This window comes from Anopheles ziemanni, assembly GCF_943734765.1.
Source record: "Anopheles ziemanni chromosome X unlocalized genomic scaffold, idAnoZiCoDA_A2_x.2 X_unloc_41, whole genome shotgun sequence".
In the NCBI taxonomy this organism is placed as follows: Eukaryota; Metazoa; Arthropoda; class Insecta; order Diptera; family Culicidae; genus Anopheles; species Anopheles ziemanni.
In genome coordinates, this window is record NW_026689809.1 from 260,001 (window position 1) to 270,689 (window position 10,689).

A 10,689-nucleotide genomic window follows, 5' to 3' on the forward strand; every position below is an offset into this window, starting at 1 on the left:
ACCAGTACACGGAATCGGATAGACGGACTGGCCGCCACCCCTACGTGCTGAGCTTCTCCCGTTTCGCTCGCAGCTACTCAGGGAATCCCGGTTGGTTTCTTTTCCTCCCCTTATTAATATGCTTAAATTCAGGGGGTTGTCACACATGAACTGAGGCTTATGTACCTTGCGGTTGTTATCGTCACATCTGGCTTGCGACTACTTTGTTTCAATGTCCAATATGTACCGTTGGACTCGGTTAACGGGCTGTTAGCCCGCGTGTGGTTTAACTCACTGATACCTTCCATTGCCCATACGCTAGTTTGTTTGTGTTCCTTTGGTCAACTTCCATACTTGAATCATTTGTGCTACCGCTGCTGCTTCGACGCTACTTTGACATCTTCGCTTCTATTTAAATAAATAAATAAGCTGAAGCTAGACATCAGTAAACACCACCACAGACACCACAAGCACGCCTTCTCCTCGTACTTCCGCCTCACGCGGGAACACGGACGCTCTAAATACTTCGAATTCCAATGCCAGTATATTGTAAACCACGGGTTCTTTAATGCTAGCGGGTCGTCGCGACCCTAGTTAACATCATGGTGCACGTCTCGTGACGGGTGTCACGGCGTAGTTAAATGTATGCGATACATTTCTCAAATATAAGCGCTCAGTCATCTGTACATCATGGTAGGTTCCCACGACGTGCAATATGCGTTCAACTTATCAATGTTCATGTGTCCTGCAGTTCACATTATGACGCGCAGTTAGCTGCGGTCTTCATCGATCCATGAGCCGAGTGATCCACTGCCGAGGGTGACTAACTTGCGTAAGCCGCCGCTGTGCGCGTATACCCGTTCCCCGTAGGGAGGAGCAAGCCGCCGCTTAGAGACGAAGCATAAAGTGTCCTCATTCCACATAGGGCAAGCTGGATGAATCCATTTTACCCAGGACGGCCGAAGCGGCGTGGACCAGGGGAGAACTGAACCTTATACTTCACACCACAGTAAGTCTACGTGTCCTCTTCCACATAGGGCAAGCTAGAACTAACTATCTTACCCAGGACTGCCGAAGCAGCGTGGACCAGGGGAGGAACACACTTTTCATGGAAACGTAAGGCATCCATGACTGCCATAACGTAAGCCGCCGCTGTGCGCGTATACCCGTTCCCCGTAGGGAGGAGCAAGCCGCCGCTTAGAGACGAAGCATAAAGTGTCCTCATTCCACATAGGGCAAGCTGGATGAATCCATTTTACCCAGGACGGCCGAAGCGGCGTGGACCAGGGGAGAACTGAACTTTATACTTCACACCACAGTAAGTCTACGTGTCCTCTTCCACATAGGGCAAGCTAGAACTAACTATCTTACCCAGGACTGCCGAAGCAGCGTGGACCAGGGGAGGAACACACTTTTCATAGAAACGTAAGGCATCCATGACTGCCATAGTGCGTAAGCCGCCGCTGTGCGCGTAAACCCGTTCCCCGTAGGGAGGAGTCAAGCCGCCGCTTAGAGACGAAGTATGAAGTGTCCTCTTCCACATAGGGCAAGCTAGAATGAACTATCTTACCCAGGACCGCCGAAGCAGCGTGGACCAGGGGAGAACTGAACTTTATACTTCACACCACAGTATTGAGTAATGTGCCCTCTTCCACATAGGGCAAGCTGGAATGTTCCATTTTACCAAGGACGGCCGAAGCGGCGTGGACCAGTGGAGGACTACACAATCATGAGGTTTGATATCGACTTGTGTGTTTCAATAGGATACCGATGGTATGGTTTGAACCGATTTGATTTAGCCATTCTGAAGTCATCACTTGGTTGAAGCGCTGAACTAGGGAGGCATCGTTTACATATATATTGGTTTTCGCATGCTCTACTAGGTTAATGTCATGAGGTTGGCTATCGAGCATGCCCAAGTGATGACTTGATTGTGTGCTTGCTTGAATTCTTCACATTTCATACCATCGGTTAGTTGTCGAATCATTCCTCGATCATAACCTTCGTTCTTGGTTCATGTATGCTCTCTTCCACATAGGGCAAGCTAGAATTAACTATCTTACCCAGGACCGCCGAAGCAGCGTGGACCAGGGGAGAACTATACTTTGTCTTGTATGCCCTCTTCCACATAGGGCAAGCTAGAACTAACTATCTTACCCAGGACCGCCGAAGCAGCGTGGACCAGTGGAGGACTATACTTTGTTCATAACACCACAGTATTGAGTAATGTGCCCTCTTCCACATAGGGCAAGCTAGAATGAACTATCTTACCCAGGACCGCCGGAGCAGTGTGGACCAGTGGAGGACTACACAATCATGAGGTTTGATATCGACTTGTGTGTTTCAATAGGGTACCGATGGTATGTTTTGAACCGATTTGATTTAGCCATTCTGAAGTCATCACTTGGTTGAAGCGCTGAACTAGGGAGGGGCATCGTTTACATATATATTGGTTTTCGCATGCTCTACTAGGTTAATGTCATAGGGTTGGCTATCGAGCATGCCCAAGTGATGACTTGATTGTGTGCTTGCTTGAATTCTTCACATTTCATACCATCGGTTAGTTGTCGAATCATTCCTCGATCATAACCTTCGTTCTTGGTTCATGTATGCTCTCTTCCACATAGGGCAAGCTAGAATTAACTATCTTACCCAGGACCGCCGAAGCAGCGTGGACCAGGGGAGAACTATACTTTGTCTTGTATGCCCTCTTCCACATAGGGCAAGCTAGAACTAACTATCTTACCCAGGACCGCCGAAGCAGCGTGGACCAGTGGAGGACTATACTTTGTTCATTACACCACAGTATTAAGTATGTGTCCTCTTCCACATAGGGCAAGCTAGAACTAACTATCTTACCCAGGACCGCCGAAGCAGTGTGGACCAGGGGAGGACTATACTTTATACTTCACACACTAGCCATACTGAAGTCATCACTTGGTTGAAGCGCTGAACTACGGCGGGGTAATCGTTTACAGGTTATAATCATATAGCTGCATGCTCATTAGTAGATAATGGAATATTGTATGGCAATATGAGCATGCCCAAGTGATGACTTTGTATCAAGCTCAACAGGTAGGGTATTGAGTCCTCTTCCACATAGGGCAAGCTAGAATGAACTATCTTACCCAGGACCGCCGGAGCAGCGTGGACCAGTGGAGGACTCTATACTTTATACTTCACACCACAGTATTGAGTACGACTTGCATAAAGCCCCTAATGAGAACCACGAGGGCTCTCTCAATGTAGAACCACGAGGGCTCTAGTACCGATTCTCTCGGTACGGCTTGGTCCGTGTTCCTTTATGCTTGTACTCTAAGTATTAAGTATTGTGTCCTCTTCCACATAGGGCAAGCTAGAACTAACTATCTTACCCAGGACCGCCGAAGCAGTGTGGACCAGGGGAGGACTATACTTTATACTTCACACACTAGCCATACTGAAGTCATCACTTGGTGGGGGTGAACTACGGCGGTATCTATCGTTTTGGTTCGGTCTATATAGGGTCGCTTGCATGCTCATTCGAATATAATGTAATTGTGTATGGCAATATGAGCATGCCCAAGTGATGACTTTGTTTCAAGCTCAACAGGTAGGGTATTGAGTCCTCTTCCACATAGGGCAAGCTAGAATGAACTATCTTACCCAGGACCGCCGGAGCAGCGTGGACCAGTGGAGGACTCTATACTTTATACTTCACACCACAGTATTGAGTACTTCTTGCATAAAGCCCCTAATGAGAACCACGAGGGCTCTCTCAATGTAGAACCACAAGGGCTCTAGTACCGATTCTCTCGGTACGGCTTGGTCCGTGTTCCTTTATGCTTGTACTCTTAGAAAGTCTCAACCCGGAGGTCTTGACTTTGATTGTCATAGTTGGACTACGACGGGGCATCCGACCATTGCTGATCGAACACCCCTGATTCACCATCTTTCGGGTAGGCGGTACGCGTACCTCCGGACGCGGAAGTCTCAACCCGGAGGTCTTGACTTTGATTGTCATAGTTGGACTACGACGGGGTATCCGACTCATCGAATACCCCAGAAGCACACCATCTTTCGGGTAGGCGGTACGCGTACCTCCGGACGCGGAAGTCTCAACCCGGAGGTCTTGACTTTGATTGTCATAGTTGGACTACGACGGGGTATCCGACTCATCGAATACCCCAGAAGCACACCATCTTTCGGGTAGGCGGTACGCGTACCTCCGGACGCGGAAAGTCTCAACCCGGAGGTCTTGACTTTGGTTGTCATAGTTGGACTATGACGGGGCATCCGACCATTGCTGATCGAACACCCCTGTTACACCATCTTTCGGATAGGCGGTGCGCGACACCACCGACGCGGAAAGTCTCAACCCGGAGGTCTTGACTTTGTATTGTTGGATAGTCCTCTTCCACTATAGGGCAAGCTGGAAATATTCCATTTTACCCAGGACTGCCGAGGCAGCGTGGACCAGGGGAGAACTTCACGGAATCTTCAGGCATCCATGATTGCCATAGTGCGTAAGCCGCCGCTGTGCGCGTCAACTCGTTCCCCGTGAGGAGGAGTCTAGCCGCCGCTAAAAGACGAAGCATTAAGTGTCCTCATTCCACTATAGGGCAAGCTAGAATTAACTATCTTACCCAGGACCGCCGAAGCAGCGTGGACCAGGCGAGGACTATACTTTATACTTCACACCACAGTATTGAGTACGACTTGCATAAAGCCCCTAATGAGAACCACGAGGGCTCTCTCAATGTAGAACCACGAGGGCTCTAGTACCGATTCTCTCGGTACGGCTTGGTCCGTGTTCCTTTATGCTTGTACTCGCGGAAAGTCTCAACCCGGAGGTCTTGACTTTGATTGTCATAGTTGGACTACGACGGGGCATCCGACCATTGCTGACCGAACACCCCTGATTCATCATCTTTCGGATAGGAGGTGGGCGCACCTCCGACGCGGAAGTCTCAACCCGGAGGTTCGGACTTAGAGTTTTTCCCATTTAAAAGTTTTTCTCTTAGCCATACTGAAGTCATCACTTGGTGAACGATTGAACTAGGGCGGGTTAATCGTTTATAGGTATCATGTGGTTTGCATGCTCTCTTAGGTTAAGGTCATGTGGTTGGCTATCGAGCATGCCCAAGTGATGACTTTGTTTCACGCTTGCTTGATTTCTTCATGATTCCCTGTTATATAGTGTAATCATTCGAGAACAGGGAATCTTTGGTTTTGCTCAACAGGTATTGGATGTCAACTTGGTATCTAGATCGCATTAAGTATCAACCCTTAGGTTCGGACTTGTATAGTGACATCTTGTTACGGTCTTGAGTCTCAACCCGCAGGTTCGGACTACTTAGTGTTTGATCGAATATAATATGGCAACTTGTGCCTAAGTCTCAACCCGCAGGTTCGGACTTCTGTTTATTTGGCCAATGTATGTATAAGGCAACTTGTGCCTAAGTCTCAACCCGCAGGTTCGGACTTGTGTATTTGTTCGAAGTCATGTATAAGGCAACGTGTGCCTAAGTCTCAACCCGCAGGTTCGGACTTGTTAGTGTTTCGTCAACTTTCATATGGCAACTTGTGCCTAAGTCTCAACCCGCAGGTTCGGACTTGTGTATTTGTTCGAAGTCATGTATAAGGCAACTTGTGCCTAAGTCTCAACCCGCAGGTTCGGACTTGTGTATTTGTTCGAAGTCATGTATAAGGCAACGTGTGCCTAAGTCTCAACCCGCAGGTTCGGACTTGTTAGTGTTTCGTCAACTTTCATATGGCAACTTGTGCCTGAGTCTCAACCCGCAGGTTCGGACTTCTATAGTGTTTCGTCAATTATCATATGGCAACTTGTGCCGAAGTCTCAACCCGCAGGTTCGGACTTCTGGAAGGATCACTTGGCCACTAATGATCCTTCCGCAGGTTCACCTACGGAAACCTTGTTACGACTTTTACTTCCTCTAAATCATCAAGTTCGGTCAACTTCGATAAAGCAGACGCGGTTCACGAGGATCCAGCGAACGATCATCTCCAAAGACCTCACTAAATAATCCATCGGTAGTAGCGACGGGCGGTGTGTACAAAGGGCAGGGACGTATTCAACGCTGGCTGATGACCAGCACTTACTAGAAGTTCCGAGTTCATATGGACCATTGCAATCCATAATCCCTACTAAGTGAGTATTTGAGTGATTTCCCGTTCCTCTCGGAATAGGAGACACGCTGCTACCCACATTGTAGCACGCGTGTAGCCCAGAACATCTAAGGGCATCACGGACCTGTTATCGCTCGATCTCATTTTGCTAAACACAAATTGTCCTGCTAAGCAGCGTACCGTAAGTGCACTTGCGCACACGAACAGCGAAGGTGTCAGGTCATACTCCACCGAAAGGTCCTAACCCGTTCCAATCGGCATCGACGCATTAACGCTGACTGCGTTCTAGTTAGCATATGTGAGTCACGTTCGTTATCGGAATTAACCAGACAAATCAATCCACGAACTAAGAACGGCCATGCACCACTACCCTTAAATTTGAGAAAGAGCTATTAATCTGTCTCACCTCCATAAGTTCGGACCTGGTAAGTTTTCCCGTGTTGAGTCAAATTGAACCGCAAGCTCCATTTCATTGTGGTGCCCTTCCGTCAATTCCTTTAAGTTTCAACTTTGCAACCATACTTCCCCCGGAACCTGACTTTGGTTTCCCGGAAGCTACTGAGAGCACCTGGTTGTAGCGTCTCCCAATTGCTAGTTGGCATCGTTTACGGTTAGAACTAGGGCGGTATCTAATCGCCTTCGATCCTCTAACTTTCGTTCTTGATTAAAGAAAGCATCCTTGACAAATGCCTTCGCTTTAGTTAGTCTTACGACGGTCTACGAATTTCACCTCTCGCGCCGTAATACTAGTGTCCCCAACTACTTCTGTTAATCATTACCTCCGGTCTGAGTACAAACCAATGAAAGATTAGACCAAGGTCGTATTCCATTATTCCATGCAAGATTATTCTAGGGCGTTTGGGCACCCTGCTTTAAGCACTCTAATTTGTTCAAGGTAAACGTGAGCGGTCGAGCTCTATGTTACACTTGCACCCGTTGAAGGGCACACCATGACACAGACTTGGTGCCCTACCACACCATTGAGTCGCAACCAGATTCCGACTTGGCCCACCGACCACGGGTTGACCGGGTCGGCGGAGCCGGACTGTGTTGGACAAGTATCAACTTCGAACGTTTTAACCGCAACAATTTTAATATACGCTAGTGGAGCTGGAATTACCGCGGCTGCTGGCACCAGACTTGCCCTCCACTTGATCCTCGTAGAAGGATTTATGCTCTACTCATTCCAATTATGAAACATCATTAAAGAGTTTCATATTGTTATTTCTCGTCACTACCTCCCCGTCCCGGGATTGGGTAATTTACGCGCCTGCTGCCTTCCTTGGATGTGGTAGCCATTTCTCAGGCTCCCTCTCCGGAATCGAACCCTGATTCCCCGTTACCCGTTGCAACCATGGTAGTCCTCTATACTACCATCCATAGTTGATAGGGCAGATATTTGCGAGATCTGTCGTCGGTGCGAGACCATACGATCAGCATCATTATCCAGACTTCAACTCAATGACACGGAGAACCCGCGATTGGTTTGACTAATAAGTGCACCAGTTCCCGCGAGGGTCCTGGCATGTTGCATGTATTAGCTCTAGATTTTCCACAGTTATCCAAGTAACTAGGTTGATGATCTCGTAAATTATAGCTGTTATACTGAGCCTTATGCGGTTTCACATTAAATCTGTTTGTACTTAGACATGCATGGCTTAACCTTTGAGACGAGCGTATATTACTGGTAGGATCAACCAGAATTCCGACTTTGCGTTCGAATGTTCATTGTCCCATTGCACCCGGAGGAGCAAACACCACGTTCTATATGTTGTCAAGTCCGGTAGCACACGGGAGGCGAGCCCCCGTGCGAACCTCATTGCCCTCGTATCACACACACCCGATGCACCGGACAGGCACTTGAGCGGCATTCGACTCCGCTAAGCGCTCGTGCGCCCGATTGTGCATGCGCTGACGGGGCCTTCATACCCCTACCACAGCGACCTTATGCCAAACTTCCATGAATACTTAGGTGAGCTGACAAGGGCCTTCATTTCCCTACCATCAACTAAAGGACACGCTAGGCGCGTCCGATCATTGCAACTGCGGGGCTTTCATACCCCAATCACCACAGTACGCAATTCACCAGAGTTTAATCACAACCCCCCCGGACATGGCACACTATTAACTTGCAACAAAACTTAGTGTGTGCCGGGCACATCGGTTCCACAAAATCATTCCCGATGTACCCCAATTGGGGTTGTGAACGCATCCATGGTCCTCTGACACACCCAACCAAGCGTGGATACTACATACCTCAAACACCCAGTACACTAACAGACAAATCAATATATGGTTGCTTTCCCCCAGACATTTGCCAATCACTTGGCACCCGGACGGGAACTCGCTCCTGATTGCGCCAATGCCACCCATTTGCCAAGAGCGAGTTCTGTATGTAGATTTCATTTGGAAAGACAACCGTGTACTGGATATTCTATCCGACGATTACAGATGACGAGTACGAGACTCGACTACACTCACGGATAATACATTTTGGGTCGAGATTGCTTTCGGGGTTTTCGATTGGTCTTGCGCTTGTAAACGTATAACTTTGACTTGTGGTAACTTCGGTATGTTAGTCGATCACGTGGATGTGAACTGGTTAGGGTGAGCAATATGTTCACTTGCACTCTGGGTAGGAATAGGTGAGCGCTATAGGTTAAGATCATTGTATGGTTCCATCGTGATGACTTTCGCTAGATAGTAGGATGTTTGGATAGTTATAACGTTTTTGGCCATTTGTTCATAGTGTTCAGTCCATTGAGGAATTCGATTGGTCTTTGCTTCACACACGTGGTCGATCACTTGGATGTGAACTAGGGTGAGAATAAGGTGTTCACTAGTGCTCTTAGGTTTTGGATCAGTACTGAGCACTTGATTGGTTTCGCATAATATGTATCCATAGTGATGACTCTTTCCAGCTTAAGATTTCGTTACCGGTTTCGAATCCTCCCCACGTTCGCTTTTACTTGGTTAGGTTTTCGAGTGTAGATTTGAAAGCAATCTCATGTATGTATCCCATCTGATATAAGCCACTGACAGTTCATGTCACCTCGTTCAACTCTCGCTGGGTCACAGAAGTATGTTACTGCGCCCATTATCCCTACTCGGATAGGTTCGGTTCGTTCGTTTTATACTACGGTGAGTAAACTCAATTTGTGCATCGCATAGCCATGGAAAGCAAGCTTTCGCGGGCCTCTTCGACTGTTTTGATACGAGCTGTGCCCGTGATGCTTGTCATCCCAGGATACTAGACCCCTTTGGACGACCGCATGACCATCAGAAAGTAAATTCCACGTTCGATTTGGGGTGTGAACCCCGAACATAAAGTCTTTGTGTAGAACCACGAGGGCTCTATAGTACCGATTCTCTCGGTACGCTTGGTCCGTGTTCCTTTATGTTCGTACTCTTGTGAATAAGATTCACGTTCGTTTTGGGATATTTGCTACTGTCACCGTTTGAGTACTATGGGGCTTGAACCCCTAACATAAAGTCTTTGTGTAGAACCACGAGGGTTCTATAGTACCGATTCTCTCGGTACGCTTGGTCCGTGTTCCTTTATGTTCGTACTCTTGTGTGTATAATATTCATGTTCGGTTTGGGATATTTGCTACTTTCACCAGGGTCCCGTTCTTCATACAAGTCTGCCTTGCTAATGTGGTAACTTTATAGTGTAGTTCTGACATCCCAATTTTGGGACTTAGCCGATTTTTCGTATATTTCCATATGACCCATAGGGTCCCTTTCTTCATACAAGCTTGCCTAGGGCGATCGGTCAAAACTTGTCTTACTATTCGATTGGTCTTCGCAGTTTCACCCTAGGCAATTCGCCTAGGTCTGTCTTCTTGAGGAGGCCAAAACCCGAAATAAGGAGGTCTGGCCGACCCTGAAACCTCCCCTGTCTTAACTACACTAACCCGATTTTTCAGGGTCCTCACCGTCATACAACTTTCCCTAGGTCACTTATACTCTTGACTTAGGCCATCTGACTTGGTCCGTGTTTCTTCCTAGGGTTCACCTAGGTACTTTGCCTTGCTTGATGTGGTAACTTTTTAGTGTAGTTCTGACATCCCAATTTTGGGACTTAGCCGATTTTTCATGAATTTCCATATGACCCTAAGGGTCCCTTTCTTCATACAAGCTTGCCTAGGGCGATCGGTCAAAACTTGTCTTACTATTCGATTGGTCTTCGCAGTTTCACCCTAGGCAATTCGCCTAGGTCTGTCTTCTTGAGGAGGCCAAAACCCGAAATAAGGAGGTCCAGCCGACCCTGAAACCTCCCCTGTCTTAACTACACTAACCCGATTTTTCAGGGTCCTCAGCGCCATACAACTTTGCCTAGGTCACTTATACTCTTGACTTAGGCCATCTGACTTGGTCCGTGTTTCTTCCTAGGGTTCACCTAGGTACTTTGCCTTGCTTGATGTGGTAACTTTATAGTGTAGTTCTGACATCCCAATTTTGGGACTTAGCCGATTTTTCATGAATTTCCATATGACCCTAAGGGTCCCTTTCTTCATACAAGCTTGCCTAGGGCGATCGGTCAAAACTTGTCTTACTATTCGATTGGTCTTCGCACTT

The 10,689-nt window shown here is 47.7% G+C and overlaps 2 non-coding genes across 2 annotated transcripts in view; both read right to left on the reverse strand.

Moving 5' to 3' along the window:
• Nucleotides 1-159, reverse strand: part of LOC131292247 (large subunit ribosomal RNA) — a 4,091-nt gene extending 3,932 nt beyond the window's left edge. Inside the window, exon 1 of the ribosomal RNA XR_009189925.1 lies at nucleotides 1-159. This exon is cut by the window's left edge and continues 3,932 nt beyond it. This is a non-coding gene — a ribosomal RNA (large subunit ribosomal RNA).
• A 487-nt stretch (nucleotides 160-646) lies between these two features.
• LOC131292251 (5.8S ribosomal RNA) lies at nucleotides 647-801 on the reverse strand. The gene has a single exon (XR_009189929.1). It is a non-coding gene; the product is annotated as a 5.8S ribosomal RNA (ribosomal RNA).
• Between the last annotated feature and the right edge of the window lie 9,888 nt (nucleotides 802-10,689).